The sequence below is a fragment of the Miniopterus natalensis genome, chromosome 13 (assembly GCF_054644295.1).
Source record: "Miniopterus natalensis isolate mMinNat1 chromosome 13, mMinNat1.hap1, whole genome shotgun sequence".
In the NCBI taxonomy this organism is placed as follows: domain Eukaryota; kingdom Metazoa; phylum Chordata; class Mammalia; order Chiroptera; family Miniopteridae; genus Miniopterus; species Miniopterus natalensis.
The window spans coordinates 63,819,701-63,832,630 of record NC_142093.1 but is presented as its reverse complement, the minus strand read 5'-3'; positions in this window follow the sequence as shown (position 1 = coordinate 63,832,630).

The following is a 12,930-nucleotide window of genomic DNA, read 5'->3' as shown; positions in this document are numbered from 1 at the left end:
GACTATTGTGTACTAGGCACCCTGCCAGGTATCAGGAATATAACTGTAAACAAAAGATGACACTCTCCATCCCTGCATAGTTATTCCAGATATTTTCTGACCACAATAATCAATAAAATTGAAGTTTACACATTTGACCCCATCTAATTCTAGATTTGACTCCATCTAATTCTAGATATACAGTTTACAACACTTCAGTTCCTTTTGCCATGATTTTGTGCCCTCTGTTGGAGCTAGACCATGAACCTTTAAGTTAACTTTAAAGGCTGCTCAAAGCTATATAATTTCCTGTGTGTATCAGCTTACTGCAAAAGCCATCTTGGGGTCAGTTATCCAGTTTTGTTCAGAGGACCTGAACTAAAAACTGGGTTTCCTTTTCCTCATCTGGCCTCATGTTAAAAAAAGAATCCCACTAAGCTTCAATTTCACCACTCAGGGTCTTTTTAGGAATAGGTTCAGCAATGCTATAACTTGAAAGGCTGTCATAGCCACTTATTTGAGCCAATAACTCAGCTGACATCAGCTATTTCTTGGTTTTGTCCCCTCATTAAGCGTATGATCCCAGGACAAACAGTTTGACCCTTAGTTTTCTTTTTTGTATTTCTTTACCCTGAACCCTCACAGCCACCTCCCTCTCACTCCACATCCCTAATTCATATCCACTTATTGGAAAGGAAACTAATACCCACTCCTCCCATTACCTACTGGGTGGTGTCCTCTTTAGTGTCACTCCTGGCCTGCTAACCTATCCCTTGCTCACCCCTCCACAGTTACTTGATTCATGGGTGACAAATATTGGTCCATGGGAGGGTTTAACCTACTAATAAGCTCTGAGAACTGAGATAACAATTTCTCTTCCTTCATCTCTCCCCACACAGGTGTGAGGCACACTCCTGTGAGAGCGTGCTTATAAACCCATGCTTTCCCCACGGTGGCTTTCCATGATCCAGGGAAAGGGGACATGTGTGAAAGAGGGATGTGGAGCATGTTAGTAAACCAGAGTGGGTTGCTCACCTATACCATATCCTCTGACCCAGCCTTTATTTGGTAACGAAGCGAATATTTTGGTAACCATCTGACTCCTACATCTACCATAAAATAGGCTCTATACTCAAGAGAGAAATGACGCCTCCTAGAGTACTGCTTATGGAGAGCAGGTGATACAGGGCAGTGGCTAGCTAAGTACCTAGACAGAGAAAGATCAATTAAGAGCATGACATGCCACCTAGATTCATGGTCTACAAAAATACAAACACAGAGTCAACAAAATCCACCTCCCCAAAAGACCATCAGCAGAAACATTTCAGTCCAGAGAAGATTAGCATGAAATATTCAAAGTGATAAAAACCAGGAACCTACAACCTATACTACTCTACCCAGCAAGGCTATTTTTGAAAATTGAAGGAGAAATAAAGATCTTCCAAGAAAAGGAAAAGCTAAAGGAGTTCATTACCACCAAACCGGTATAGTAAGAAATGTGAACAGGCCGGCTGGAAGAAGAGGAAGGAGAGGAAACACAGAAAAATAGCTATAAGGAATAAAATGGCAATAAATAAGCACCTATTAATAATCACTTTAAATGTAAACAGCTTATGGTCCGATCAAAGACATAGGGTAGCTGAATGGATAAGAAAACAAGGCCCATGTATATGCTGCCTACAAGAGACCCACCTCACAATGAAAGATACACTCAGACTAAAAGTAAAGGGATAGAAAAAGATATTTCATGCAAATAGAAATAAAAAAAGCTGGGGTAGCAATACTTATTTCTGACAAAATAGACTTTAAACCAAGGCTATAGTAAGAGACAAAGAAAGAAAATATGTAATGATAAAGGAATCAATCCAACGAGAAAATATGACCCTTGTAAAAATGTATGCACCCAACATAGGGGCACCTAAATATGTAAAGCAAATCTTGATAGACATAAAGGGAGAGAGCAACAGCAATACACTCATAGTAGGGGATTTTAACACCCCACTGACATCAGTCAATAGAACTTCCAGACAGAAAAATTAATAAGGAAACAGCAGTTTTAAATGATACACTAGACCAGATGGATTTAATTCATATCTTCAGAGCATTCCACCTCAAAGCAGCAGAATACACATTCTTTTCAAGGACACATGGAACATTTCCTAGAGTAGACCACATGTTAGGACACAAAACAAGTCTCAATAAATTTAAGAAGATTGAAATCATACCCAGCGTCATCTCTGACTATAATGTTATGAAACTAGAAATCAATCACAGGAAGAAAACTGAAAGACAAACAAACACACAAATGCTAAATAACATGTTACTAAACAATAAATGGGTTAACAATGAGATCAAAAGATATCTTTAAACATATGAAAATGAGGACACAACAACCCAAAATCTGTGGGACACAGCGAAAGCAGTCCTAAGATGGAAATTCATAGCAGTATAGGCCTACCTCAAGAAACAAGAAAAAAAAATCTCAAATAAACAATCTAACATTACACTTAAAGAAACTAGAAAAAGAACAAAAAACACAGTAAAGAGTGAGTAGAAGAAAGGAAATAATAAACATGAGAGGAGAAATGAATGGAATAGACTCTAAAAATACCAAAGATTAATGAAACCAAGAGCTGGTTCTTTGAAAAGATAAACAAGATTGATCAACCTTTAGCCAGACTCATCAAGAAATATTGAGGGGACCCAAATATATAAAATCAGAAATGAAAGAGGTGAAGTAACAACTGACACCACAGAAATGCAGGGAATGTAAGAAAATACTATGGACAACTATAGGCCAACAAACTGGACATCCTGAGTGAAACTGTCAAATTCCTGGAAACATACAATCTTCCAAAACTGAATCAGGAAGAAGCAGAAAATCTGAATAAGCTGATAAAAACGAATGGAATTGAAGTAGTAATCAAAAAACTCCCAGCAAACAAAAGTTCTGGACTGGATGGTCTCACAGGTGAGTTTTACCAAACATTCAAAGAAGCATTAACTCCTATTCTTCTCAAACTAGTCCAGAAAATTCAAGAGGAGGGAAGACTTCCAAGCTGTTTTTACAAGGCCAGCATTACATTAAAAAGATCATGCCTAGCCAGGCATGGCTCAAGGGTTAATCATCGACCTAGGATCCAGGTGATAGAGGTTCGATTCCTGGTCAGGGCACATGCCCCTGGTGAGGGCTTGATCCCCAGTGGGGGGTGCGCAGGAGGCAGCAGATCAATGACTCATCATTGATGTTTCTATCTCTCTCTCTCTGAAATCAATAAAGATATATATATATATCTTTATTACCTTTATATATATATATATATATATATATATATATATATATATATATATATATATATATATGTCATACAACATGTCCAAGTGGGGTTTATTCCTGGAATGCTAGGCTGGTACAATATTTGCAAATCAATAAATGTGATTTATCACATAAACAAAATGAAAGATAAAAATCACATGATCATATCAACAGACGCAGAAAAAGCATTTGACAAAATCCAGCACCCTTTTTTGATAAAAACTTTCAGCAAAAAGGGAATAGAGGGATCATACTTCAACATTATAAAAGCCACATACAAAAAAAAACCTACAGCCAATATCATACTCAGTGGGCAAAGACTAAAACCATTTCCCTTAAGAAGAGGAACATGACAGGGATGTCTGCTTTCAGCACTCTTATTGAACATAGTACTGGAAGTCCTTGCCACAGTAATCAGACAAGAAGAAAAAATTAAAGGCATCCAAATTAGAAAGAAGGAAGTAAAACAATCATTATTTCCAGATGACATGATACTGTATATAGAAAATGTTAAAGACTCCACCAAAAAAACTATTAGACTTAATAAATGAATTCAGCAATGTAGCAGGATACAAACTTAGCTGCCATAAATCAAAGGCATTTTGATGCACCAATAATGAATTCTCAAAAGAGAAACTGAAAGAAAATCCTACTTACCAATGTAACAACAAAATAAGATACCTAGGATTAAACTCAGTCAAGGAGGTAAAAGACCCGTACTTGGAAAACTATAGGACATTGAAAAAAGAAATAGAGGAACATGTAAACAAATGAAAAAATATACCATGTTCATGGATCGGAAGAATTAACATCATTAAAATGTCCATATTACCCAAAGCAATTTATAGATTCAATGAAATCCCTATTAAAATATCAACAGCATATTTCACAGATCTAGAACAAATATTTCCAAAATTTATATGGAACCAAAAAAGACCCTGAATAGCCTCAGCAATCTTAAGAAAGAAGAATAAAGTTGAAGGGATCACAATACCAGATATCAAACTATATTACAAAGCCATTATAATCAAAGCAACCTGGTACTGGCACAAGAACAGGCATATAGATCAATGGAACAGAACAGAGACCCCAGAAATCAACCCATGCCATTATGGTCAATTAATATTTGACAAAGGAGGCAGAAGCATACAATGGAATAAGACAGTAGCTTCAATAAATGGTGTTCGGAAAACTGGACAGGTATGTGCAAAAAAATGAAACTAGTCCACCAATTATCCCATACATAAGAATGAACTCAAAATGAATAAAAAACTTAAATGTAAATCACAAAACCATAAAAATCATAGAAAACATAGGCAGTAAAATTGCAGACATCTCCTGTAGCAGAATTTTTGCCAAAATATCTCCTATATCAAGAGAAACAAAGGAAAAAATAAACAAATGGGACCGCTTTGAGCTAAAATGCTTCTGCAGAGCAAAAGAAACCATCAACAAAATGAAAAGGGAACCCACTGTATGGGAGAGCATATTTGCCCATGATCCATCTGATAAGGGGTTAATTTCCAAAATATATAAAGAACTCATACAACCCAACAAAAGGTAGACAAACAATCCATTTAAAAACGGGCAAAGGACTTGAATAGACACTTCAAAGAGGACATACAGTTGGCCAAGAGACATATGAAAAAATGCTCAACTAATGCTGTCACTAATCATCAGAGAGATGCAAACTAAAACTACAATGAGGTATCACCTCACGCCTTCGAGAATGTCTACCATCAATAAATCAACAAACAACTGGTACTGGAGAAGTTATGGAGAAGAGGGGACCATAGTACAGTGCTGATGGGGATGAAGACTGCTGCAGCCACTGTGGAAAACAGTATGGAGGTTCCTCAAAAAACTAAAAATGAAACTGCCAGTGATTCAACTTCTGGGAATATCTCCTAAGAGTCCTGAAACACAAATCAAAAAGAATATATGCACCTCTATGTTCATAGCAGCGTTATTTATTATAGCCCAAATCTGGAAACAGCCCAAGTGGCCATCAGTAGATGAGTGGATAAAAAAAGCTGTGGGACATTTACACCATGGACACTACACAGCTGTAAAGAAGAGGGATCTCTAACCCTTTGGCGCAGCATAGAGGGACCTGGAGAGTATTATGCTGAGTGAAATAAGCCAGGCAGAGAAAGAAAGTATCACAATATCTCACTTATATGTGGAATCTAATAAATAAAATAAGCTGATGAACAAAATAGATCCAGAGACATGGATACATGGAACAGACTAAGGGATCTCAGAGGGCAGGGGGTGTGAGGGATTGGACAAGATTAACCAAAGAACATACGTACATATATGCATAGCTCCTGGACATAGACTATAATGCGGTGAAGGCCTGGGGTGGGGTGGGGCTGGGTAGACGGGGGCAAAGGGGGGAAAACTGGGGACATCTGTAATACGGTCAAGAAATAAAAAATAAATTTAATATAAAAACTAAAATAGAAAGTAATAAAGGGGGGATAAATGGTAATGGAAGGAGACATGACTTGGGGTGGTGAACACACAATACACTATACTGATGATATATTATAGAATTGTATACCTGAAACCTATATAATTTTATTAACCAATGTTACACCAATATAGTCCATTTTTTAAAAGAAAGCTGTAGTACATTTACACAATGGAACACTCCTCAGCTGTAAAAAGGAAGGAACTCTTACCTGTTGTGACAGCATGGCTGGACTCTGAGATTACCCTGCTAAGCTAACCAAGTGCCCACCAATAGATGGCTGGATTTAAAAAAGTGGTGAGATATATACAATGGAACATTACTTGGCTATAAAAAGAATGAAATCTTACCATTTGTGATAGCACAGAGGATATTATGTTAAGTAAAATAAGCCAATCAGAGTAAGACAAATCAGTATGATTTCACTTATATGAGAAATCTTTTGAACAAAATAAGCTAACAAACAAAATAGAAACAGAGTCATAGATACAGAAGACAGGCTGACAGAGGTCAGAGGGGAGGGGTGAAGAAAGTGAAGGGACTAAGCAGAAAACCAGAAACAAACTCACAGACACAGACCACAGGTGGTGATCACGAGTGGGGGCGGAGAGGGGAGGGCGGATAACCGGTGGAAGGACACAGCTTTGGGTGGTGAGCACGCATACAATAGACAGATAATGTATATTGAATTGTACACCTGAAACCTACATAACTTTATTTACCAATGTCACACCAATAAATTCAATAAAAAGTTTTTAAAACTCCAGCTCCCCTAGCACTGGGAGGCAAAAACTCTCCCACAAAATTAGCCCCTCTCTTGCTGTGGGTGCTCATGGCTACCCACACTCTGACATGGACGGGTGCAGGGAACCGCGGGGGGGGGGGGGGGGGGGAGCCTGGCTGGAGCATGAGGGGGCTGTTGTCATCCAGGGAACACTGTGACCTGTGACCCCAGCCTCCACTCCCCAGCCCTGTTTCCTGGATGCAGCCTGAGGAATTCTATGTGAAAAGCTAAATATAACCCTGGGTGTAGTGTTTCTGGACAGGAAATGCAGTTTAAAGTAAGGAAGATGATAAACATATTGACAAAGGAGACACAAACATCAAAATCAAGCCAAAGAAAAAATAATGGCCTGCAGTGTGCAGGCCTAGAAGAGCTATGGAAGGGGGTTTGGGGTTTGTTTTAGGGAAGCCTAAAGCAGGATGTGATGCAAAACCGGGATAATTCAAACTTCAGTTTTCCTTGAGAAAGCCACCACCCTTAACTGCGGTAGAAAATTCAGAACACAGTATTAAGAGCTGCTCAGCACTTCCGCTCTATGTTTTGGTGGTGTCCTTTTCATTTTTAAATACCAGCGCATGAGGCTCCTGATGTAATTGAAGTCATGCGCTGTCCTCTGCCCTGGGAGACGCGGTTCTCTCTGGCAGCCCCCTTGGCGCTCTGGTGCGTTCACTTTCCAGAGCCTCGCACTGGCCCAGAAGCAGGTGCAGCTCCGCCCTTTCCATGGCAACCCGATGCTGGCCCTCGAACCCTGGGGGCATTCCCAGGTCCATTGCATTCAAATGACGGGGTCTCACCAACTCATAATCTAGACCTGAATTGGTAATTTCACAAAGCCGGTTTCTAAGCTTTACACTTTGGAGAATGTCAAGTATATACCAAGGAGACAGCAACTTCCGACCCAGCCTCCGCATCTCCGTCACCAGCCTCAATAGCACCATCATCTACACCAGTAGCTCCTTGCTGCCAGGTTTATTTAGAAAGAAATCCCCCAAATCATGGCATTTCTTCTGTAAATACAAAGGCTTTTAAATTACCCAGAATACCATTTTTACACCAAATTTTGTAAACTGTTGACACTATTACAGATGTCCCCTGTTTTATCCCCTTTGTCCACCCCTGCCCAGCCCCCCGCCCCCGGCCTTCACCACACTGTTGTTTGTGTCCATGGGCTATGCATATACAGTGGAACCTCGGCTCTGGGATTTAATTCATTTCCAAGGGCTGTTCGAGAAGCATTTGTTCAAAAGCCAAATCATTTTTTCCCATTATAAATAATGTAAATTGAATTAATTTGTTCCGGACACCCAAATGAGCCCGCTTTAACCTTTCTTATTTACAATACATGTCAAATGCACTGTTTAATCTATAAATAAACACAAAAAGGACATGAAATGTAGATGAAAATTTCACAAAGAGGGAAAGAAATGCACAGTAAAAAATGAAAATTTATGTGCACGTTAGAACTCAACTTTAATGTTGAGAACTATTGCCTCTGAAATGCTGTCACCAGCTAACTGCTTTTCGTTCGTCCAGATCAACAGTTTTTCTACCTCTTCAGTTGCCTGTGATCCTTGTTTTGTGAGCACCTTCACACCCTTAGCAAAATCAGCACACTGATGCCTCTTTATGTTCTAAAATTACGCTAATCCTGATCTAACTTATATGTGGAATCTAATGAGCAAAATAAACTGATGAACAAAATAGATCCAGAGACACAGAAGCATGGAGCAGACTGACCTCAGAGGGAAGGCAGGAAGAGAGTAATCAAAGAACTTATATGTTTATAAGCATAACCCATGGGTACAGACACTGGTCTGGGGAAGGCCTGGGGGTGGCTGGATACGGGGTGGAGGGGATCAATGGGGATAAAAAGGGACATGTGTAATATTTTCAACAATAAAGATAAAGAAATATAAATAAATAAATAATAAATAAATAAATAATAAATAAAATTGTGCTGATCATCGATTTCGCCATGCCATACTTGGTAGCCAGACCAGACACCCAAAAACCTCTATCATACTTCTCAGTTATTTACTTTTTAAAATTTATCTTTATTGTTGAAAGTATTATAAATGTTCCCTTTTCCCCACTGATCCCCTCCACCCTGCATCCCCCAGGCCTTCACCACGCTATTGTCTATGTCCACTGGTTATGCATATATGCAGATAAGTTTTAGGTTATTCTCTCCCAACCCCACCACCCAACCCCCGCCTTCCCTCTGAGATCCTTCAGCCTGTTCCATGCTTCTGTGTCTCTGGATCTATTTTGTTCATCAGTTTATTTTGTTCATTAGATTCCACATATGGGTGAGATCATGTGACACTTGTTTTCTCTGACTGGCTTATTTCACTCAGTATAATACTCTCCAGGTCCCACCATGCTGTCTCAAAGGGTAAGGGATCCTTCTTTTTTACAGCTGCATACTATTCCATGGTGTAAATGTCCAAGAAGATGCTTGATATGGTTTCAGTCTTCTTGAATTTGTAGAGACTTGGTTTGTGTCCTAACATGTGGTCTATATTTGAGAATGTCCCATGTGCACTTTGGGTTGAAATGTTCTGTAAATGTCAATTAAATTAATCTGATCTAATGCGTCATTTAAAGTCAGTTTCCTTGTTGATTTTTTGTCTAGAAGATCTATCCAGTAAAGTCAGTGGGATGTTAAAGTCCCCTACTATGACTGTATTGCTGTCAATTTCCCCTTTAAAGTCCTCCAGAAGTATGTTTGTTTTTCATCCTCTGTGAGTCTTCTGTTCTGGGGTGGGTCTCTTGTAGACAGAAAATATTTCAGTCTCGTTTTCTTATCCATTCAGCTACCTCATGTTTTGATTGGAACATTTAATCCATTTATATTTAAAGTTATTATTGACAGGTACTTATCAATTGCCATTTTATTTCTTTATGCCTATGTTTCTCATTCTCTCTATTTCTACTTCTCATTACAGCAGCTCCTTTAACATTTCCTGCAATGCTGGTTTGGTGGTGATAAACTCCTTTCACCATCTATTTTGAATGATAGCCTTGCTGGATAGCGTAGTCTTGGTTTCAGATCCTTGTTTTGCATTACCTTGAATACTTCATGCCATTCCCTTCTGGTCTGTAGAGTTTCTGATGAGAAGTCAGCTGACAGCCTTATGGGAGCCCCTTTGTAGGTAACATCGTGCTTTTCTCTTGCTGGCTTTAAGATTCCCTCTTTGTCTTGAATTTTTGGCATTTTAATTATGATGTGTCTGGGCCTGGGCCTCTTTGGGTTCTCCTTGCTTGGGACTCTCTGTGCCTCCTGAACTTGTGTGACTTTTTCTTTCACCAGGTTCGGGAAGTTTTCTGTCATTATTTCCTCAAACAGGTTCTCTAGCCTTTACTTACTTTCCACATCTTCTAGCACTCCTACGATGAGAATATTCTTATGCTTCATGTTGTCCTCCTTTAAACTGTCCTCCTGTTTTTTAATTGTTTTTTTTCTTTTTGGTTCTCTGATTGAGTGATGTTTTTCTACCCTGTATTCTAATTCACTGATGCAATCCTCAGCTTCCCCTAATTAGCTGTTCATTCCTTCCAAGGTGTTTTTTATTTCTGCTATGTCATTCTTAATTTCCTTCATAGTTTCCGTATCTTTCTCATGCTGTTGAGCATCTTTATGATCAGTATTCTGAACTTTACATCTGATAGATTGCTTATCACCATTTCATTTAGCCCTTCTTCTGGAGAATTCTTTTGTTCTTTCACTTGAGGCTTGTTTTTGTCTCTTCACTTTGGCTGCCTGTTTGGATTTGTTTCTATGGATTAAATAGATCTGCTAGGAGTCCCATTTTTTCGGATATTCTCTGGTCCAGGCCAATGTCAGACACTGTTTGTGGCTTCCCTTGAACCCTGTTTGAAGTTTTCCACACTCCACAGCTTGTGAGTTCCTCTGTTGGGGCTGAGTGCATTTGAAAAGGACCAAGATGGGCACCAAGGTCTGCTTTTCAAAGCCCTGGGTTCAGAAGCAAATCAAACGAAGGCTCAAAGCACCCAGAGGCTCTTAATTAACCTCAGGTTGTAGAAGCTCCACAGGATGGGGTTAGAGGTTTTCAATGGGCTGGGCAATTGCTCCACTCCTTCCCCTCCCCTCCCCCCAGGCAAAAGCTGTTTGGAAGGTAAATTTCTGCCTGAGAAAGAAAGATGTCCTCTGCAGTATGGGGGAGATGACTCAGCCCAGGAATCCAGATGGCTGCCCTCTGATCTCTAACCCCCAAGCCAGCACCCTTGAATTCTCCTCACACAGCTCTAGTCCACTCTGCCCTCCTTCTGCTGGAGCCCAAGGTGAGTGGCTGCACATGAAACTTTGTGCGTTGGCCCTGTAAGAGGGTGCCTGCATTTCCAGATGTCTCTCCCAGAGAGACAGAAACCCTGCTGCTTTTCATAGCCAGATGTTATGTGGGCATCTTTTTCAGTTCTGGTGCTCTGGGCTGGGAAGCCCAGCCTGGGTTTAGGCCCCAGAGTTCTCAGAGGGAACCCCCACAGCTGAGATCTCCCTCCAGACCTTCAGCTGCTGCCTGTGGGAGCCGAGCCAACCCTCTTGCACCTCTGCACTTCCTATCAGTTTCTATGTGGTCTCCACTTTGCCTCCTTGGTTATGGGGGTGCTCTCCAGCTCGTCTTCAGTTGATTATTCAGGATGGTTATTCTATATTTTAGTTGTAATTCCAGTTTGGGCCTGGGAAAATGTTAGTGTAGCTTCTACTCAGTCTCCCGCCATCTTGGAATTCTCAATTATTTCTTTTTAAAGCTCTATTGTTGTTCTCACAACTTTTCTTTTCACTTTTCTGTTATCACTAATCTTCTTACGACCCATAGTGACTTACTGTACATATTTAATAATGAGCAGCAACACAAGCAAAAAATCACGGAAATATTCACAGCACAATTTCCTGAGATGTTAACAATTTGAGGTTTAGCAGTAAACTAACTGATACTCTAGCATTCTCTCCTTTGTTTGTCCTCTGGGGGACATGTGACTAATCATCTAGCTATCAGCATGAAAGGGTTGTCTAGTTGAGATCTGAAGTTTTGTTCAACAACCAAGAAATTTTTCTGAGGACATCTTAGTGGAAAACCAAATTGTTCAAGATGAGAGACTTCCAAGAACAGGGGTTTCACTGTATCTTCTTTGGCTAATCTCTTCACCTTCTTTTATCCAATCCCCCAGATTCCCCACCCTTGTGACAGCTCAGCTGTCAGCCTGTTTCATGTATTCATGCCTCTGGTTCTATTTTATTCATCAGATTATTTTGTTCATTAGATTGCACATATTAATGAGATCATGTGGCATTTGTCTTTCTCTGACTGGCTTATTTCACTTAGCATAATAATTTCCAGGTCCATCCATGCTCTCCCTTCTTTTTCAGGGCCATCATGTAAATGTACCACAGCTTTTTTTTATGCACTCATCTCCTTATGGACACTTGAGCTGTTTCCAGATTTGGGCTATTGTAAATAATGCTGCTATGAACATAAGGATATATATATTCTTTCTTATTGGTGTTTTGGGATTCTTAAGATATATTTGCAGAAGTGAAATCACTGGGTCAAATGGTGGTTCCATGTTTAATTTTTTGAGGCAACTCCATACTGTTGTCTTTTTATATATATATATATATAAATATATATATATATATAAATATATATATATATAAATATATATATATATATATATATATTTTATTCATATTTAGAGAGTTAGGAAGGGAGAGGGAGAAAGAGAAACATTGATGTGAGAGCATAACATCCATCAATGCTTCCTGCATGCCACCTACCAGGGATAAAGCCCAAACCTGAGCATGTGCCCTTGACAGAGAATTGAACTGGCAATTTTTGGTGCATGAGACAATGCCCAACTAACTAAGCCAGGGCTCATACTGTTTCCCACAGTGGCTGCACCAGTCTGTATTCCCACCAGCAGTGTACTAGGGTCCCCTTTCTCCACATCTTCACTAGCACTTGTTTGTTGATTTATTGATGGTAGACATTCTGGCAGGTGTGAGGTGATACCTCATTGCAGTTTTAATTTGCATCTCTCTGATGATTAGTGACAGCATTAGTTGAGCATTTTTTCATATGTCTGTTGGCCATCTGTATGTCCTCTTTGAAGAAGTTTCTATTCAGGTCCTTAGCCCATTTTTAAATGGGATTGTTTATTTTCCTGGTGTTGAGTTGTATAAGTTCTTTATATATTTTGGAAATTAAACCCTTATCAGATGTATCATGGGCAAATATGTTCTCCCATACTGTGGGTTCCCTTTTCATTTTGTTATGGTTTCTTTTGCTGTGCACAAGCTTTTTAGTTCGATGTGGTCCCATTTGTTTATTTTTTCCTTTGTTTCTCTTGCCCTAG